This window comes from Ambystoma mexicanum, chromosome 10 (assembly GCF_040938575.1).
Source record: "Ambystoma mexicanum isolate Mex_15411 chromosome 10, UKY_AmexF1_1, whole genome shotgun sequence".
Lineage (NCBI taxonomy): Eukaryota > Metazoa > Chordata > Amphibia > Caudata > Ambystomatidae > Ambystoma > Ambystoma mexicanum.
In genome coordinates, this window is record NC_090932.1 from 1,146,577,848 (window position 1) to 1,146,599,023 (window position 21,176).

Below are 21,176 nucleotides of genomic sequence, written 5' to 3' on the forward strand. Positions count from 1 at the left end.
ATAAAAACAGCGTATTCCGAGATGAGGGCCTAAAGGGCCCTCTGAGTACGGGCCATCAGTACGGAGTCATCTGCATACACCACGACTGGTGAAAGCCGGCCACCCAGTTTTGGGACATCAGGGGAAGGATTGGGGCACCAGCACACAACCCTGGCAATTTACCCCCCCTCCCCCCAGTTCAACTTTGAAGAAGTTTGTGCAGCGCCTGTTGCCACCACTCCTCACATGCTTGCCTGATACCATGCAGCCTCGCCATGAGGTCCACCAGTGCCCCAGGGCTATTCATGGACCTGAGCATATCCCAAAGCTTGGCACGGGCGACTTTGTCAAATGCCGTGCTCACGTCCATGAATGCCAGGTATATGGGCTCCTCCTTCAGATAAAGTGAGTGTGCCTGTAACAGCTGCTTGCAACTTACTCCCTAGCACTTCCCTCGACGGCACTCCTAGCACTTACCCCCCTCTGACCCACCCGCACCACCCGTCCACCTTCCCTTGTCTCTCTGCAGTTGCACATTCTAAATGCTCACAAGGCCTAGTAGAACCGCCTCTATCTTTCTTCATTGTTATTTTATTTGCCTTTCTGTCCTATGTTCCCTCCCCCTTTCCCTGTGTGTGCTTAGAAACACAATTTACTTGCTGTTTAAGCACCTTACAAATAGTGTTTGGTCATTGTGGGGAGCTGAGCTTAGTTTTGTTGAGCCTCATTCAATTTGGTGCAAGTGAAAATTCCAACAGCATTCAGCCGTGCCTGGCATCCAGGGCGATCACTGAAACCTCTTGAAACCGGCGTTGGGGGGAAGATATATGACGATATAATGGGAATGTTCTCCAAGGCCAAATACACTGTAAAAAATAAATAACATGAAAACGGGCTTGTTCTAAACAGGGGAAGGGCGGGTTAAGCAGGGGATGTTTGGTGACCCCTGTTTTGTTTAATGTGCACATGAGTGACCTAACTATAGCATGGGAAGCTTTAAACCTGGAGTCATCCCTTGCGGATACGGGCGGCCTCCTTCATGCTGATAATTTGGTCCTTCTGGCACCCACACAGGAGACTACAAAAAAGCCTGAATGTCCTAGAAAGATCCAAAGTAATAATCTACCCCAAAATCCCTTCTATTGGAATAAGGAAACCCTAGACCACACAGTACCGGAGAGCGGCAGTACATTGTTTACAGGCCTCTAAAGCACTACATGAGAGGGCACTTCAGGTATATTGTGCCTTAACATCCAAACTTACTGAACTGAACCCACCTGTAAGACTCTTGACAACTTCATTTGATATTAAGCCAATGCTCCTGTATGGAAGGGAAGTTTAGTGACTGACTTTTGACCAAGACCGTCTAAATCAGCAAAAGTCTCCCAACAAAAACTGGCACTTCCTATTTTGCTGACACATATGCTAGCAGACACATACGCTAACTAACTCTGCCCCTCCACACCGCTCACAAAAATTCAAAAAAGCTCAATCGTCAAAACCGACTCGGTCCACATGTGCTCACCACCTTATCACACAAAGATTTAGACCAGATCGAGCAGGCGGGACGAGTTTCCCAGTCGTCGCTGCGAAGCACTGGAGCTCCCTACCACTGACATTGAGGTCTGAGCAATTGTACTGGATCTTCTCAAAACACTGCTCTTCACCTAGGGGACCTCCCCTGTTAATCACCTAGCTGTTTTCAATGGCCTAACCCCTTTCCTGTAACCTACCACCTACTTTGCCACCAGCGCCTTGATGCACACGGGCTTGGAGCGCTTTACAAATGTAAAATAAATACAAATAAGCTCTCCAGAAACATACTCGTCAGTAAGTCATGCAGAGCAGAATTCCGAAAACCCCTCCTACTACCAGACCTAGAAAAGCAATCCATGAAGTTCTGGATTTTATTTTCGTTTTATTTATTTTTTGGTTACTGCGCCAGCTCATCACCGTACGATGTTGGTAAGGTGCAGTCTCACCCAGGGACAGCAGGACCATAGTTTGGATTGACTGGAAAATGGTGCAATACAATAAGAGATGTGTCTAAGTGAAAATGGTGTGGTGCGTGGGATTGCTTGCAGCAGGTGCTCTAGAAGGTCTCGAAGTAAGCAATGCAAGACCATTTAATTGTATAGAGAACGTCGATGCGAACAGGCAAAAAGCCATCATGTACAACCCCAGCTTAAAACGCACTATGAAATCCAGTGGCAAACCCATATAGAGATACATATATAACAAACAAAAAAGGTGTTCTAGACGATTGAAGAGGACAGGACATACGATCTTGCAGAACGCTTACTAACCATCACAGATCTCAAACCATGACCATGCAGCGGGTGAGCCATCGCAGCGTGGAGATTGGAACAGGCACAGGCAAATTGAAGCCTGCGGACGATGGTGGCATTTTGAAGACCGTGAAAAGATCTCAAACTTCCTAAAACTAAAAGATGAACATAAAATGCTAATTCTTCTTTTCAACTTGGCCAATACTTGTTAATTTTGACTATTAGGAGCGTCATCTACAAGGCGACTATTGCATTGGAGTACAGCCAGGGGAGATGGCATTCAAGGAGGGATGCAAACGTTATAGGTGTTGTTGTTCGGTTAGTTACTCACCAGTTCACTGCCCATTGCCGTGCTAATCCCTATGGTCATTCCCACACACTTCTTCCCACTCTCTGCCCAAAACACATCCTACAAGCCGTAGTGTCATAGTTTTCACACAAAGTGCCTGTCCGTGTTCTTCAAAGCAGTCTTCTGCTTATTTAGAGCTGTAAATGTGCTACTGCTGTAATACAAATGCCTTAAACAGGTATGCATTCAGTCATTTTGCAGCAATGTGCGTATCCTTCGGTGGAGTCCTGCAAAAACAAGCATTGGCAAAGCCAACAGTTTTGGTTTGTGTGTAGGCACTCGCCATTACGGCAATGCCTGGCAAATTACTTTCCCAGGCCTACACAAAAGCCGAAACGGTTGGGATTGCCAATGCTTGTTTTTATTTGGTTGTGCGGATAAGACCTTGTTGTGTTTAGTATGGCGTCTCTGGCCGCTTTTCAGAGGGGAGCTCCGCTTACTTTCGGTCCTGTGAACGCAGGGGCCTTTGTGGCCCTAGTGATGGAAAGCGCCACCTGCTGTTGGTGACCGTGGGGAGGCAATGCCACAGAGGAACTCGGCTTGGTGTCCTTGAGCGTGAGGCCTCCCTGCTGGTCACAGCCGGGACAGTGGTGGGGCCTTTTGTCAGCAGCGATCTGCGCATTTACTTTACCTGTGGCGTTTCCTCTTCGCTTCCTGGCAAACTAGCATCTGTTAAAAAATATCTGTTGGTTCGCAGGATACTGTCCTCGGGCCCCTCTCTTTGACCGATCTGTTTTCCCGCGTAAGTATGCATGTTAATGGTGTGTTGGTTCTTTCTTTTATGTGGACTGTCGCCCTCCCTGGCAAACACGCTCCCGCCTTCCAGCCATCCTTTTGACACCGAGTTGCGAAATCACAGGCCCAGGCGCGAACAGCTATTCCACATTCCTACGGCAGGCTTCGACTTGACTTCCTGAATTCATCTCTGGGATTTAACAGCAGGCCCTTCCCCTCATTTAGCTATCCTGGGATACGTCGCCACAGCCCCCCTCGTCCCAGACAGGTGAGAACGGCAGGTGGTGTTACCCTTTCATGCCACTGGCGTTAACGACTCTTTAAAGAGCAGTTTTTTGAGGTTATGTATGGCGAGCTGTGTGAAGATTTCCAGCTTTTAGGGTCGTCGTCTGCCCCCGCCCCCCTCCCTTCCTGCACAGTAAACCACCTGCCCACCGCGCCCTTATTTCTAACTCGCACCATCTCCCCTTTCAGGCCCTGGGGCATGAGGCGTGGAGCACACCATAAGACAAACCGTTAAGACGGAAAGTAAAATAAATATCTACTACTAGGGAAATACTGTGTCAAAAAAGCTCCCAAAAATCGAGTTCTGTTCTCTCAAGAACGGCTGTGTCCACATGGCCTGGCCCGCTCGATGAGTCATCACGCCACAAAATAAATTGCATTTCTACTACGCCAGTACCCACCGCAGTGAGCGATAATTGGCTTGAAGCATACACATACTGTGCCCACGCCTGGGGTTTTCCAGTCCTGGGTCTAGGATAGGAAACTGAATGCCACACTCCAGAAGCTAGAATTTGCCACGTTACCGTTTCCTATCTCGTTTAAGTTGGTGGAATAATGCAGTTTTACATCTTAGATTTGGTTGCGTTGACTCCTCCTGAGAGGTCAATCAATACAAATATTTATTATATATCGTAAGAGCAAAGTCCAGATTTTGTTTGTGGTATACCATTAAGTTACGAGTCCAGATCGAAGTACATTTATTTTGTGTGTACTCGGGCTGTGTAAAGTACATTCTCCAGCATGGGTTCTTGCATGGATTCACATGCTCATGAATATTCCCCTGTCGTCAGGCCGTGAATCCTTGATAAAAGAAAAAACAGTTTCACTTTCACTTACAAACTGTATTTCTCCTCTAACCCATTCACTGAACTCTGGGTCATACTGCCCCAGCCAATGACTGCCCGCTCCCTAAGCCCCTCATCTGGCAGCCATCTTCAGATTTTTACCGCACATTCAAGTGTTGGGAGTCCTCGATTTTTGCCCTTTGAGCTATTCTACATTTTTTGTGCTTTTTCAAGAAAGTCCTATTTTTGTCAAATGGAGCCCATGTGCTCTTTCTTTCCATTGGCTGACAAGCGGGGATCCGTTTGTGGGCGAATTTCAACGCCCCTCAAGGGCAAGGCTCATCGAGTTTCATTGAAGTTTCAAGAAGGCCATCGGGCCTACTCCGCACTCCGGACCATGTCGGAAGAGAAGAAAGAGGGAAGCTCCCTTTTTAAACTCTGCTCCAGCTGCGGACTGCGGAACGTGTTTGTGAAGGGCAAAAACCTTCAGTGCCTCTACTGTCTCCGACCACAAAGGAGGAGATTGCCAGATCTGCCTCAGGTTCACCAATATAACCATGATTAGATTGGTGGCGTGGCTCAGCACCAAGGCCTCTGCCCCGTGCAGGGGCATGCCTCACCCAGGACCGGTTAGTCCGAGGAGCAGGCTTTTAAGACCTTTTGAGGGCGCCCCATCTGTGGGGGCCCAAGACAAGGCCAAGCACTGCAAGTCTGTTTCTGTCTGCGTTGCCGCGCAAGCAGTTCCCACGATGGGCAGGGCACGATATACCTCCCCATCTGCCTCCATCTCCAGCCATCGATCCAGATCCTCAAAGAGGAAATCCGCCAAACCGGCTAAGCTGTGGGAGAAGTCTGAGAAGCCCAGGGTGCAAGAAAAGGCAGCTGACCTGCTGAAGAAGGGCCAGGTGGCGCAAGACAAATCGTCTACGTTTGCGATGGTGGCGGCTGCTCTCTCGAAGGCCGAAGGGGCTGACCCTGTGAAGGTAGCCCCGGCTGCGCCCAGAGTTGTGCTACCCACGAGGTGGGAGGCCTCGGCCAGGGTGGTGAAGAGGACACCAGAAAAAGGATGCCGTCTCTAAGACCAAATCCGACCCCTCAAGATGCAAAGAGGGGGAGGGGGCGATGCGGCCTCAGGGAAGGCCATACTCCAATGCACAGATGTTTCTTTTTCGGACGAGGAAGACCAGGCATCCAGACACACGATCCATGAGGACGTGGGAGACAATGATGGTGGAAACGACGGCGAAAATACAGACGATGCGGGGCTAGTAGGCCTACCGCTCCAACTCTGCCCAGAGATGTTTCGTTGGACATCCTGTCGACCCTGCACACGTTGGTGTCGGAAATTCGGAAAAGGATGCTGGCAACCCAGATCAGCTGCCGGCGAAAAAGAGGAAGCACCACCCAACACTGCCGCATCGCCACCCGCGCCACGTGCCTTTTCCCCTGTGAGGGACCCAGACAAGGGGACAGACACAGCGACGACAGACATCGTCACAGCGGGTGGATCACCTCAGCCGAGGGCGTCCCGACCTGATGAGGTGGGGTCATTTCATTCCATGGTCGCCAGAGCGTCCGAGCTCTTCCAGCTAATGCAGGAGGAGACCAAAAAGAAGGGTTTCTTTTACCAGAGACACAAGGTGAAAAGGAAAATGGTTGTGCCTCTCTTGGACGGCGCGTGGGAGAAAGGCCTGGCCCTATTGAAGAACACAGCCCCAGCTCAGCGGGATAGGCTGGAGGAAAAAGTACAGGGTGCCTGCAACCAAGTGCCTACGGTTGCACCCGTCGCCGGACTCAGTGGTGTCGGCGGCTGTGAGGAAGAGATTGTCTAATTCATTGTCCTCAGTCAGGCTAGGGGACCGGACATTGAGGGGAAGGAGGTACAGGCCTTGCTACGAAAAGGGGCGATAGACCTAGTTCCAAGACGACTCCAGAGTCTACTCCAGATACTTCTTGGTCAAAAAGAAGAATTGGCTGGAGGCCCATTCTAGACCTGCGACGTCTCAACAAGTACCTCAAGTCCCAAAAATGCAGGATGCTCACGTTGCAGCACATGCTCCGCCAACTGGAGGAAGGGGATTACTTGATGTCACTGGATCTGGAGGACGCATACTTCCACGTCCCCACCCACAGGAAGCATTGGAAGTTCCTACGCTTAGTGTCTACCTTGCACCACAATCAATTCAAGGCCCTCCCTTTTGGCCTGAAGTCGGTGCCCAGGGTGTTTACGAAGTGCCTGGCACCAGTGGCGGCCCATCTATATCTACAGGGGATACACATGTACCCGTACCTTGACGACTGGCTCATCTGGGCCAAGTCAAAGGAAGTAGCCGTCGAGCACACAACAAGGAGCGTCGAGCTGCTGACGGATCTGGGATTCTCTGCGAATTAACCAAAGTCCTGCTTGACTCCAGCGCAGCACTCCCCTAAATAACTCATCATTATCTTAACAAAACACCACGCTACCAAGTAAAGATGAAAATGACCTGCAAACTGATCTCCCTCCTGAATCCAAATGTTTCCACTGACCTACAAGGATGGATGAATTTCATCAAACTTGTTTTCCATGGAGCTGAATCGGAAGTCCTCATCCTAGCATCAGCTTGGCCTGCATGAAATGGCCACCGCTAAAGATCCATTTCACTTGGCTTGCAAAATCTTGTAACTATTTTAAGGATCTGACCTGTAACCTTACACCCTAAATAACTTTCTCACATGGAGCCACGCTTTTCTGAGCCATTGTCGCTAGACTTGATTATGCAAACGCCCTATGTAGTCCACCATTTGCCAACTCTATCAAGTAGAAAAACAAGGCAACCAGGCTACTCTACAATGACGATCACACCCTACAAAGCAGTGTCCCAACATCAGTGGTTCTCATCCTCCAGAACTAAACTCCGGATTCTCTGCCTCAACAACAGACTATGCATGACCATTGTCCGACCTGTTTCTAAAGGTCCGTCAGTGCCCATCGACCACAAAGATTCCCAATACCTTCCTGCGTCTCGCTGCTCTCGATCGCTACATTCTTCATGAAATGTCTGGGTAGTTGTCAGTTCACAGTCCAAGCGGCCTCTTTGCCATTGCGTCCCCAGCTGGTGGTAACCAATACACCTTCCGCTGCACCCTGGTGTTACACCTAATTGTTCCCCATCTAAGGAACGGTTTTGTCGGTGTGCCATCTTTTCCTTTACTTAGCCCATTCTTTTGCTGCCAGCCTTTCCTTCAAACTGGTGCACCTTCTTTGTAACCTGTCCGCTTCTGAAAACCATTAAATAAAATGAACGTGATGTTTAAAATCACGTGACCGCCTCTGGTCAGTGGGTGCCTCTCTGCATCTGCCTCAAAGCCGTGTTGTCATGGAGGCCCGCCTTTGTTGACAGTCTGCCTCGGTGGATAACTGATGAGCTGTAAACGCGTGCCTGCCTCTCAAAGCTCCATAGAACCCCCATGCTCGAGAGGGGTGTGTAGACCCTGATCTCACGGGGCCAACGTTAAGACCCTTCTGTTGGGCGAGTGTTCGATACTTAGGCCAAAAGTTACAAAATAGTTCATAATTCCACTAAAGTTGCGTTTTTCCCCCTCTTTTGGGTTGGAGCTTTTGAAGTCCCTCCTGTCGGCAGCTGGGACTAAGATGCTTACACTTTCCCTTGTTGCGCCAGTCAGTCACCCGGAGAGTGAAGGTGTCGTTTTCTAAATTTCCTGCAATCAAGGGTGCTAACACTGGCCCCTTTCATCCCTCAGCAAACACTTCAATCCTGTGATCTGACACGTGACACTGTTCTTGGGGATTGGTTGCTTCCTCTTGGGTCCGGAGTCCCGCCAGTCAGCATTTTAGCACAGGGAAATTAACTAGTTATCCTCAAATACCCTCCGCCCCTCCCCTCCAGAGGATACAGCCATCGTGGCAACGCCCTGCAGCCCCAATGTATGACCCTTTCGTCCGGTCGTAAAGTTCTCCACATTACCGCTCCCCTTTGCATGGACATTGCTGTGGGTACTCCAAAGAAATGCTCCTCACAGCGTCTGCTTTTAAAATATCCCTGCTCACTGCAGCAATCGCCTAACCGTATATGGGGAAGACTCAAAAAACTAAAAATCGCTGTAGGAGAAAAATAGAAAACCATGCAAGTAAAAAACCCTTTCAAACCGCCTTCGAAACCATTTGAAACTCAACTTTGATTAAAACAACCCCAGCGAATTACTATGGCTTCGTGATTTCATACTGGGTTTGTTGAATTGGCTAACTTCTACAATGGAGTTAAAAAAAATAATATTTTTTGGGCTTCATTTCTACATTGTTATTTTTGTTAGATTGGATCGTCTGGAAGTGACACAGAATGTTAATGGGCGTTTTTTGGTTTGGATTTCGTTTGACTCTTGAAAAGAATTGCCCAACCCCGCCATCTGATTGAAGAAATGTCCCACTTTTGTAGGGCTGTGTCAGTGGCGTGACTGGAAAGCCCACTGCAGCATGTTGGGCAACGGATGTTTGCTGCATTTACGCATGTACTTCTGGTGAAAGGTCATACTGCAGAGTCGGTGCAGTCCGTGCAGAAGCTTAATTTGTCAACACAAATTGATGCCTTTAAAACTTACAAAATAACTTAGGAATGATTGCAATTGATGAATTGCTATAGATTTTTCTTTGAGGCGCGTGAGGCTGTGCTTTTTCCCAAGTGGCCTCGCTGGTTGAAAGGATTGTCTGTTTGTATTCCTCCTGCCTGGTTTCGTGACCTGTTCGAATGTCTCTGAATATCTTTTCTGTTCGTGTGGAGAAATATGTAGACATATGTATAGATGGGGCTGATGTAGGCCAGGGATCTGCAATCTTTGGCTTTGAGGTACCACTCCCCTCTCCCCTAGCCAGCGTTGCCGGCGACGGGGGCGCGTGGGAGTCCTACTCCATAACATCTGAGAAATAGGTCGCAGTCTCCTGAAGAGGCACACCTGGTTGGCAAGGCAATAGAGGCGAGCCTATCTAACTCTACAAAGTGGCAATGTGGCCAGCTTCCTGCAAGCAGGTTCCAACGTGACTTCTTGAATTAAAAGGGGGGTTCAAACGGCCGGCGCCTCTCTCCTCAATCGTCCAGGCAGGGAAATGTTATGACCACCCTCCCTGACTCAACCTTTTAGAAAAGGGAACCAGTTACTGAGGGGCATTCCCGTGTCAAAACTAGCTCTCCCTTTTGCCCACGGCTTCCAGTGAGTTGGAAGGTTTTTAGGGGTCTGCCTTATTTAATGCAGTGATGCTGTGGGAGAGAAGTAGCTGGGGAGAAGTACCTGGGATGCTCCTATTGCATGCAGTGACAAAAAGGGCTACTCTGATGTGTTATTTATTTATTTTTTCACGTGTTAATCTTGGAAGATGGAAAGGTAGAAATATATGGGTTGTTATTAATTCCGGGTAGTGAGAAAGAAGGTGATGTTATTGCATACAATGGGCACAGATGTCGTGCAATGCTTTTTCGTTTTGGCTATAAGCAGACGATTGCATTGCAGCACAGCTAATGTCCTATAAGGGACACAAAGCTTACAGGCGTGACTGCCCATGGCCATGCTAACCCCTAAGGTCATTCACGTCCCCTTCTGGCCCCAAAAACACATCCTTCTCGGATCTCTTTGGTGTAGGGTGACCAGACGTCCGGGTTTTCCCGGGCCAGTTCGGGGAAATCGCCCTCGTCCCAGGGTCCCGGGAGTTTTTTCATTTTTGAAACCCAGTCCGGAGTTTGCATGTTTGGGGGGGCACAGTAATTAAAACCGTATTTTTACAAAACTTTCAGAATTTTGAAATTGGAGGTTTGGCTCGAACCCCCAATGTCTCAGGTACAAGTCAGAACACTTACTGACTGTGCCACAGAGACTGGCTTGGAAGTTGTTGTAAAGCAAGCCATGTAATATCAATTAGAGCTAACGCTCGTTTTGAATTGACATGCCACGATTCACAGACAAAACTGCACAAGTGAGATAATATACAGTTTATAGAAAGGGGAAGTGCTGGAAATATGGTTGGGGTAGTTGTGGGGGCGTGTTGGGGGAGGGTCGGTAATTGGTGGGCTGCGGTGGGGTAGTCCCTCTTTTATGTTGTTGGCCGTCCCGTTTTTTTGTTTTGAAAATCTGGTCACCCTACTTTGGTGTAGTTTATCAAGCTGTAACGTTATCCTTTGCATTTAGAGTGCCTGACTGTGTCATTTCAAAGCTCTCTCTTCTGAGAGTTAATGGCTTAATTGGAGCTGTAAAAGCGCAACTGGTGTAATAACTGCCGCCAGCCACTCCCATGTGTAAGCAGCCTGCACATCCTTCACTGAAATCGTGCAACATTTTGCAACTGTCAATAACGACCAGTTAGTACGATTACGGCAGTGCCTGACAAATGTTCCCAGGCCTACACAAAAGCTGAACTGTTGGCATTGCCAATGCTTGTAATTCCATGCTCTGGCCGTGAGATAGGAGGGTAGAGCTGTCCGTGGATGCTCTTCATTGCGTGCAGTGGCTCACAGGCTCAGTGGGGTAGGGATCTCTGGAGATGACCTTTATTGCAGGCAGTGAGATAGGACAGAGTGGCCCAGTGGGGGTGGAGATGGTTGGAGATGACCTTTCTGGCTTGCACAGTGAGATAGAAGGGTAGAGAGGCCCAGTGGGGTAGGGATCTCTGGAGATGACCTTTCTGGCATGCACAGTGAGCTGGAAGGGTAGAGCGGCCCAGTGGGGTAGGGATCTCTGGAGATTACCTTTATGGCATGCACAGTGAGATAGAAGGGTGGAGTTGCCCAGTGGGGTAGGGATCTCTGGAGATGACCTTTATGGAATGCAGTGGAGTGGAAGGGTAGGAGGCCCCGTGGGCTATAGATGTTTGGAGATGTACTGCAGGCAGTGGGGTAGAAGGGCAGAGATGTCAGGAGATGCCTATGTATTCCACGTCGCCATGCAGTGACGTTGCCTGGTTAGAAACGCCTGGGGTTCCACGAAGCGACACAGCAGCGGAGAATGCTAATGCACGGGATGTTGTTTATCCCATGCAGCGAGAAAGGAAGCCTTCAAATGCTGGGGGTGGGGGTGTTACCCAGTGCATTGGTGCAAGCACGGCGGCAGAGCCCCGATATCTGTTGCGCGCGCCGCCTGCTCCCCTGTGCAGGGGTTGGTAGCGTCCTGTCTGGCTGTGGCGGAATGGGTGCTGCGCGCGCTGGTTAATCCCGCCGCAGGCTCTTGTCAGCACATACGGCGGCCTCCACGCAGCTGGTATTTATCCCACGTCGAGTGCCTTCTGCTGAATATTCAGATTTTAAACCAATGTCAGCAGAAAAAAGGAACTTCTTCTGCTTCGTGGCCTGCTCGACCTGCGGCCTACTCGTTCCTTCTTCTACACAGTCGCACAGCAAACACTCGAGCGTCGGCCAGCAACCATCACCGTGAGGCCGCACCTCCAGAGACACCCTCTCACTCAACTGCACTTCCAGCCTTGGCGCCCCCTCTCCAGGGGCTTAAACCAACACTGCCCGAGCAGCTTTCTACAGCGCGTCTGCTCGAGGGGCGGGCTTAGGCTCTCTCTGCAGACTCCATGGCACAGGGGCCACTGGCATAGCCGTGCTTTGTTTCTCATCACTCCAAGGAACCCGCGGATTACTTGAAACCTTACAGGCTTACCTACCTTGCACCCTAGGTTTCGAGTGTTCTAACTTCCTGGCTCCCCCGGGAGAGAGCTGAGATTCACATGAACGTTTTGCCAAACGACCATGTGGCTTAAAAGTTAAGAGGCAGGGCAGTCGGTATCTAGCAGCACCGGACCCCCCCCTCCCCCCCGCCCCCTTCAAAAGCCTATCTGCCGGAACTGCTCGTCCTGGCCTTTGTAGAAGGGGGAATTACCTAGGTGTCCCTCCCGCGTGCTCTGTGCATTCAACAACAACCCCAACTCGGACCTCAGGTGCAACTCAGTCTCCACCCCACTCCCCCTCTCCACAGAGCAATCCAGGGTCCTTGTAAAGCAGATTTATATTAGCCCTCAATGGATTGTCCCTTCAACAGCACTATATCATCCTGTCCCAGGATGCAGTGGTCGAAGTGTACCCCAAAAAAAGCAGTGGAACGACGTTCCCTCTGCCCCAGCCCCTTTGCTCCCAAATACCCACTGCTAGTACCCCCACTCCGTGCCCTCTTCCACCCCCTAAATTCAAATCCCCAACCTGGGTGCCTCCTTTCCTCCCCTCGACCATACACCACGCTGTTTTTTAACCCAGTTCTCGCGCGACTGAAGAAAACGTATGCATTTAAATGACGACTACTGGTGTCATTGTCTACTACCCCGCAGCTTTATGCGGGTTCTCCCTCCGATTCACCCACCATTCGCACCTCCCAAATTCCATGCACAGGACTATAGCCACTGAGGCACCCCTCACACTACCTGTAAACCCTTCTACACACACACAAGCATCCCAGCGCCTACAGCAATTCCCAGATTGCTTCATGGCTGCTTGGGAAGGAGCTTCATGCACGAGCAGTCCATTGAAATAAGCCAAGCTTAGCCAGCACTTGTGAGATAGCACAGTGCAGTTTAACACAGGCTTGCTACCAGCAGAGCTTAGGTTCAACAAATCCCCAGCTGCTAAGGGGGAAGGCTGGGGGAGGGGGAATTATTGTCTTTTCTCCAGTCCTGGAACGGTACTCCAGGTCACATAAAGTAAGGGAACCTTGGCGGATTTCCCTGAGAAGTAAGGGAACGTCATACCCTTTAGTTCCCTCCCACTTTGACCTCTGCTATGATGTGACCTAGTCAATACCTTCCTCTCTGCCTCACGGGATGCCTTACTGAAGGAGTACCCTTAGCACTAGCATCAGGAAGCACCCGTTTTGCACACTTTCTGTGTCACCCTTCAGCCTGCTGCAAGCAGCTGGAGCGTGATCTACCCCTAGGGCGGCAGCACTGAGGCACGCCCTGTCGCTAGCCAATAGCACAGGCTGCCATGATGGAATGTATCACATTTGCTTGCTTGTCTGTCATGAATTCCAGTTGCTTTCGCTTTTGGGTCCTTTCGCGAATGCACGTGCTGCAGTCTGGCCAGCACCTGACCTTTCACTTCGGAGGCTGGGCTACTGTTGGGACGTCCTTGAGCCCTTTAGGTAAAGTAACTTCTGAGAGGGAGGCTTAAAGCAGTGCCGCGATATTATCCTCTGGGCACGAGTAACTCGGGACCTGAAAACGTCGTTTTGTGTCTTTGGAAGGTGAGAAGTTCCACTCACATAATCTTGCCGGTGTGTTTAGATAGCATGTTAAGCATTCCTCCTCACCTAGAGGCCACATCTATACACTTGACCTCCATGCTGGAGATGGATGTTTGGGTGTCATGTCGATTAGCCGTCGTGATTTTCTGATCTGTCAATTGCCTGCTTTGTATAGAGTTGGAAGAAGAGTGACCAGCAGATCCTCCCTTCTCTGATTGGCGTTGCCTGGGACCCAGGGCCCTCAAAAGAGTTGGCGCTTGCTCTAGGGCCTAGGCCTTCAGGAAAGAGACAAACCTATGCTTCACTTTTCCTCTGCGCCAAAAGTAGTAGTACTTGGACACTGATCGCTATTAAGGGCTGCGACAAACCTCTGCATTAGTATACTTCCAGAAACCTAAGGATGACATGCCCATACCTTATTGCACAAGTAGCCCTTATCATTCATTCTCATGACCCCCTCTTCCCTCACACACCTGCTGCAGTGCTCGAAATTGGGCCTGGATGAGCAGGAGCTACAAGCTGCTCATGGGTAACTAGCGATAACGGGGCACCAGGAGCTACCGCGGGGGAACGAGTATCCAGTGACTAGCGTTACGCAAATCTAGCTTCCACATAAAGTTCAAATATAGAATTGTATCCATTATTTATGACCCCTTATACTTTAAATGTCATATAGATGTGTCCTAATGTTTATTTGTCTATTGTCCTAAATGCACAGATTTAAATTCACGTAGTTGTGTTTATTCAGCACATGTTGGCCTGGGGAGCCAAAAGTAGCTCCTGGTAACTGTTGGTTTTAAGATAAGCTGGCTATATAGCTCTCCGCTCCCCTCCATTTCGAGCCTTGTGCTGGTTTGTTCTCCTGTTTGACTGAGACGTTCTTGTGAGTTCTTTGTAGCTTGCTGGGGAGGGACTGGCCACCTGTGGCTATCCGGGTGTATTGGGTGAGGAGCTTGCCTCTCTATGGACCTTCATTGCCCTCGGATCTCATTGAGCTAAGCATGTTCTGTCCCCTCTTCCTGATCCTAGGTGTTTCTACCTGCCCCGGAGTACATAGCTGCCCCGCCCACCCTTCTGCCAGTGTGCTACTCTCCCCTACCAGAGGCTGGGCAGTGTGACCATTCCTCAGCCGGGATGGGTTCTTCTCTTTTTGGACCTGTTAATGTATCCCCCCTCCCTGAGCTTGCATATTGTTATTCCTCCCTCCACCCCCACCCCTGTTTAGGCTAACTTGGGGACAAGCTGAATGCACTGCCTGTGTGCGTCTTTTCCAGGACCTGTGTGCTTCTCTGCTCTAGTGGGCCTGTGTGCTTCTCCTCTCCAGTGGGCCAGTGTGCTTCTCCTCTCCAGTGGGTCTGTGTGCTTCTCTTCTCTAGTGGGCCTGTGTGCTTCTCTCCAGTGGGCCAGTGTGCTTCTCCTCTCCAGTGGGCCAGTGTGCTTCTCCTCTCCAGTGGGCCCTTGTGCTTCTCTTCCTGGGCCTGTGTGCTTCTCCTTTTCCTGGGCCTGTGTGCTTCTCCTTTTCCTGGGCCTGTGTGTTTCTCCTTTTCCTGGGCCTGTGTTTTTCTCCTTTTCCTGGGCCTGTGTTTTTCTCCTTTTCCTGGGCCTGTGTGTTTCTCCTCTTCCTGGGCATGTGTGCTTCTCTTCCTGGGCATGTGTGCCTCTCTCCTCTTCCTGGGCCTGTGTCCTTCTCTTCCTGGGCCTATATGCTTCTCTCTAGTGGGCCTGTATGCCTCCCCTCTTCCTGGGTCTGTGTGTTTCTCTTCTCCCTGGGCCTGTGTGTTTCTCTTCTTCCTGGGCCTGTGTGTTTCTCTTCTTCCTGGGCCTGTGTGTTTCTCTTCTTCCTGGGCCTATGTGCTTATCCTCTTCCCGGGCCTGTGCCCTTCCCTTCCTGGGCCTATATGCTTCTCCCTAGTGGGCCTGTATGCCTCCCCTCTTCCTGGGCCTCTGTGTTTCTCTTCTTCCTGGGCCTGTGTATTTCTCTTCTTCCTGGGCCTGTGTGCCTATGTGCTTCTCCTCTTCCTGGGCATGTGTGCTTCTCTGCCTGGGCCTGTGTGCCTCTCCTGTCCAGTGGGTCAGTGGGCCTCTCCTCTTCCTGGGCCTGTGTGTTTCTATTCTTTCTGGGCCTGTGTTTTTCTCCTCTTCCTGGGCCAGTGTGCTTCTCCTCTTCCTGGGCCAGTGTGCTTCTCCTCTTCCTGGGCCTGTGTGCTTCTCCTCTTCCTGGGCCTTTGTGCTTCTCCTCTTCCTGGGCCTGTGTGCTTCTCCTCTTCCTGGGCCTGTGTCCTTCTCCTCCTGGGACTATATGCTTCTCTCTAGTGGGCCTGTATGCCTCCCCTCTTCCTGGGCCTGTGTGTTTCTCCTCTTCCTGGGCCTGTGTGCTTCTCCTCTTCCTGGACCAGTGTGCTTCTCCTCTTCCTGGGCCAGTGTGCTTCTCCTCTTCCTGGGCCAGTGTGCTTCTCCTCTTCCTGGGCCTGTGTGCTTCTCCTCTTCCTGGGCCTGTGTGTTTCTCTTCTTCCTGGGCCTGTGTGTTTCTCCTCTTCCTGGGCCTGTGTGCTTCTCCTCTTCCTGGGCCAGTGTGCTTCTCCTCTTCCTGGGCCAGTGTGCTTCCCCTCTTCCTGGGCCTGTGTGCTTCTCCTCTTCCTGGGCCTGTGTGCTTATCCTCTTCTTGGGCCTCCGGATTTTCTCTTGGGTTTCCAAGGGACAAAGCAGCTCTGGTGAACCAGCGGTTTTCAGTTTATTTTAAATTTAAAAAAGGATAAAAAATAAAGGTTTAAAATACAACCACCCATCTGTTAAAACTGTCAGACCGGGCCGCGAATGCGCGGATACCTGACAAAGTTGCAGCAGCGGGAAAGGAGATTGCGGGGGCTAAGGTCCTTTGAATGGGCGGCGTGTTCTAGAGGTACTGCAGCCTATATGGAAGCAGCAGGGCACCCCGGATCATACCTGGACCACGTATGCCAAATGAGGCCTGCGGACCACCATACTTTTTCTCAGGCTGTGTAATTCGCTGCCAGGAGTTGAGGGTGGGCCTGCCAGAGCGAGGAAGTGAGTAGGTCGAAGGAAACTGGAGGCTCTAGCGTTGATAGATGGGCCCCTGCCTACTGGAATACTCTCCCTCTTGCACTTAGAACAATTTCTTCAATAGCACAATTCAAAAAATGTTTTAAAACGTTTTTGTTTGACAAAGGTGTAGATTGATTCTAGACTTCGACTGGAGGGCTGTCTCTTTTTTGTTTTCTGTTCTTCTGTCTTGTGAGCGCGCCCTGCGACTTTTGGGTGAGTGGCGCAATATAAAAAATCTATAGATAGATTCCTTTGGTACGCCCCCTCTTCTCTTGGGGCGCCACACAATGAGCCCAGGCAAGGCTTTTCTCGTCTGTGCGGCACCCCGCTGCAGATTCTGGGTAGGAGCATTCCGGTATTGATAAAATAAGCGCAGTGCACCAGCTCGACCTTCTAAAGTGAGGGTCTGGTTTAACTGTATGGCGCTCTCCTTGTGCATATTCATATATCCACAATTGTTTTTTATTTGATTATTATGGTGTTTATTGAGCGCGGACCTGGCTTTGAGAAGCAGTGGAGTGCTTTACAGAGGAATACCACAGTACAGATGCATAACCAAGCACTTTTCAGAGGTAACGGCAGATATACAGCGGTCGGTAGGATACAGAGGAGAGGGGTACAGCTGTACCGGGTGGCGGGGAGGAGAGTGACGGGCGGCGTCTAGCGAGTCGGGTGGCGCAGGGGAGCGACGTGATGGCCTAGGAGATGAGAAGCATTGACTCCTTGAAGAGGTGCGTCTTGAGTTCTTTACTGAATTGTAGGAGCGTGGCGGCGAGTCTGATGCTGGCGGGAGGAGGTTCCATAGTCTTGGGGCATAGGCGGAGAAGGCTTGTTCTCTGGTCCTTTCCCTTTCGCTGCACACATGCTGAGGGACCCCCTGGCTGTACCTCTTAGAGTTTTTTGTTTTGTATAAGGATCTACCTCACAGAAAGCCCCTCTACCCCTTTTTAGGGGGGCAGGGGTTATAAGAATGTAGGTTGTGTCGTATCCAACTAATTTCTTGCATATGTGCGTTCCATGTGTATGACTGCGTCCCCCACTTTAGCTCTGATTCTGGTAACACCCCAAAGACGTATGATCAATAGATTTTGGGGCTCGTATTTTGACTGGCTTTAGGGGGGCTGTGGTCTCCTGGGTGAACTGGTGGATGTCAAAAGTTAGTGCTAAAGGGTGTACTTTTCAAGCTGATGGAGGCAAGTTAAGTGTCCATGGTCATGGCTGTGGTGTGTTTAAAAGGTTTTGTGTCCGCATTGCCAAGATGGTGGTCCAGTTGTCAAAACCAGGAGGCATTCCCAGGGGAGTCCCTAGGTTGGGTGGTGGATTTGGTTGTATTGCCACGTTTGGAATTGGGTTGGAGGGCAAGTAGAGGTAAAATTTGCATCGGCACTATCATAGTGGGGACAGGAAGTGTTGACCGTGTTTCTGCCTCCCTTGTTACCGCCCCCTGCTGTCGCCCCCGGAGATCCAGGTTAACCTGATAACTGGTGCAAATCGACCACAAGTTTAGATTTCGGCCCTGGTCAGCACTCAGTCCTGAATTCCTGGCTCTGGTCTTGTCTCGCCGCACCTGGGATTGGTAGCCTGTCCTCAGCAGCCCTGGCTAGAGGGTTGCTGGCCCTGCGTTTCACATCCTGGCTGGAGCGCCCTTATTGGGAACCCAAGTCACCAACTGTTATGTAAATGAGAGGAGTGCAGGCAGCACCAGGCTCCATCGACGTCTTTCCCATGTGCTTGTAAGGGTGGGGGGTGGCGGGGCATAGAGGTGACACAATGGCACACTTCAGGATTCCATGAATAACAAACACCCTGTTTAAATAAATGTAAACACTTGAATGGCAGCACACGGTTAACAGGGCCTGTGAGTTACCTTGCAGGCAGTCCCAAACCCCATAAAGATTTTCTTACGCAACTCTTAAGCTCCCTTACTGATCTTCTGCTGGGTCGAGCAAGTGCTTCTTGGACTTGAAACTTCTCGGTCATGCACTTACCTCTGGCATGAACTCTTCCGGGTCAAAGGTTGATGGCCTTTTAACCCTTTCACTTTAGGCCAGCCCCCACCATTTGTCTGTCAGTCTTTAAGGTCTGGGTTGCTGCCATGTTGGCGTCTAGGCCCTGTCGTAATGACTCCTCAATGATCAAAGGTAATGGATCCCAGGTTATCTTGGTGTAAAAATCGGCCTTCTTCCATGGGGTTCACCCCAGAACCAGTGGCACGTGCCACTACTAAAACCAAGATCCTTACCAGGGCTGAGAATGGCCACGAATGACCTCAGCCTCTCTAGCACCCCCTACAGGCTCGGGAGGATAACTCGGGGGCAACGGGCTCACCTTGGAAGCAAGACGACATGGAGCATCACGGGTTCGATCCCTGGGTCCGCGCTTAGAAACCTTTGGGTATTAAGCGGGTTATAAATAACCTATATCATATCATATACAGGCACCAGTGCAGAGAAGGGGGCAGTTTTCTGGAGAGGCACCATGCCGGGGAGGGCAGGGCAAGTTCAGGAACATTCATCCTGCATCCCTGGGCATACATGAAGTGTTACCATTTTGGAAGAAGTCTCCCATCACCCAACAATTTGTTAGCATTTTATTTCATGTGCTTAAAGAATGCTCCCCTCCAAACGCTCCATCCACGGGCTTCCTGGGTCTTTCGTCCGTCTACCCCAGCACACCCTACTGCATGCTAAAGACTGTTGCCTTTTAGAATGCCCCTCACTGGTAACCAACGTAACACTACAGCAGAGGTGGACATAGGTTTGCAAACACCATATCGTTCAATGTGGTTTCATCCTTCTCGTCCTTTCTCCCTCCCCTCCTCCGAGCCACACATACCTGCAGCAGAGCACCCCCGGCTAACTCCCAACCGATTCAATGTACCTTCTTATCTGCCTTGAACTTCTGATCCATGTACTCGCCCCCTGAACATATCGAAGCAGATACAGCAGTGAATAAGCACTCCACGTGATAAACCACCAACACAACCTACACACTTGCCAACATTCTCTGACCAAAAACACGTAGGATTTTTCAAGTTTAAAAAGAATACTTAGCATAACAATGACATCACAGGAAAATACAAAACATACATTGTTGGCACCACTGGAGCATTCTAAAATGCACAACCCATCAAACGGCACAACATGGAAAGATGCTCAGATTTAATAAATGTATAATTCTGAATAACACCGAATTCAGTAACCTAACTTCACAGAAGGTTATCGCACAGAGCTGGTAGGCAACTTTTGCCACTGCTCTGTAGCAGCAGCCTGGTTAATACATATTTATTTCTGCAGTGCAAGTTGAACTGAACGACATGGAGACTGATACCATCATTTGCATTTGTTTATTATTTATATCGCGCACCAAACCCTGAGGTAGCTGGGTGCTTACATGAGAAGGCAGGAAGATGCAATCAGAAGTGAAGACAGTAAATAGGGTTACATACATGAGTAGGCAGGACAAAAGTAGATAGGACCCTGGTTACATGTGGGTCGGCGGAAGCCTTGGGTAGCAGAGAGCGGTTACATGCAAAGCATTGGTAAAATACATATTCGATAAGTAGCAGTACAATAGCCGCATCTTAGTGTGATAGGCAGATGCTGTGTGATGGTGGTACACTCTGCCACTTCCTTCACCGAAGGCCTGTCCCTGCAAGAGTGCAGGGCAGAGTCATGTAGCTGTCAGGTCAGTGGATTGGTCTGAGACCATCACTCAAAGTAATCACCAGCCCACCTGACAGACAGACTAAATGTGCTGCGTGCTTTGTCCTGTGCCCAGTCTAAAGCAGCCTGCCCCAGAGTCACATAAATTACCTGCCACTGTTAAAAGCAGTAGGATCCGTCATCCAAATCTGTAGGTGGTAGGACTGCCTAAGCAGCAGTAGCCTACTGCCTAAATCTGTAGGGTTGGCATGTATGAACCTATTGGGGAACAGGTTGCGCATTCGTGGTCTCTCGGGCCACGTGGCATTGCCATCGCTCGTATAATGAGGCTTGCAATTGCAGCAAAGCTGGGTTTTCCCATATTGTGAAATGGAAAGGGAGGGGAAGGTGGATTTGGCGTGATAGAGGAAGGGGGGTGTTATTTGTCATGGCGAGGGGAGCTGAGACCATGGCAGGAGGCGGATCTTGGCATTGCCAGTGTGGTGTTTTCGTGGGATGTGATCCGTTTGAAATCCTGGCCGAATCTGCAGCGTTTCTCACAGACGTGGCCTCGGTTTCGGAGGCGGCTGCTTTTCCTCCTAGGCTTGTCCCGTGCTGACCGCTCGGTGACTTGGTGGGTGCTTGTCAGTGGGGGAGGGGCGCGCTAGGACTGCTCGAATACAGTGTATGCATTGCACCCCCACCCATGCTCCGAAATAGTCTTTTGGTGGTGGGAGGTGGACAAGACATGTTGAAAGAATCATTGAGCCCCCTCACGCTTCAAAGGCTGTCTCTTTTCCTTTGTCTGCGGTGTGACGCTGTCCCTCCTGAG

At 50.3% G+C, this 21,176-nt stretch overlaps 1 protein-coding gene across 1 annotated transcript in view; it reads left to right on the forward strand.

Moving 5' to 3' along the window:
* Window positions 1-21,176, forward strand: part of SEMA4C (semaphorin 4C) — a 74,752-nt gene that overhangs the window by 23,240 nt on the left and 30,336 nt on the right. The window lies entirely within an intron of this gene.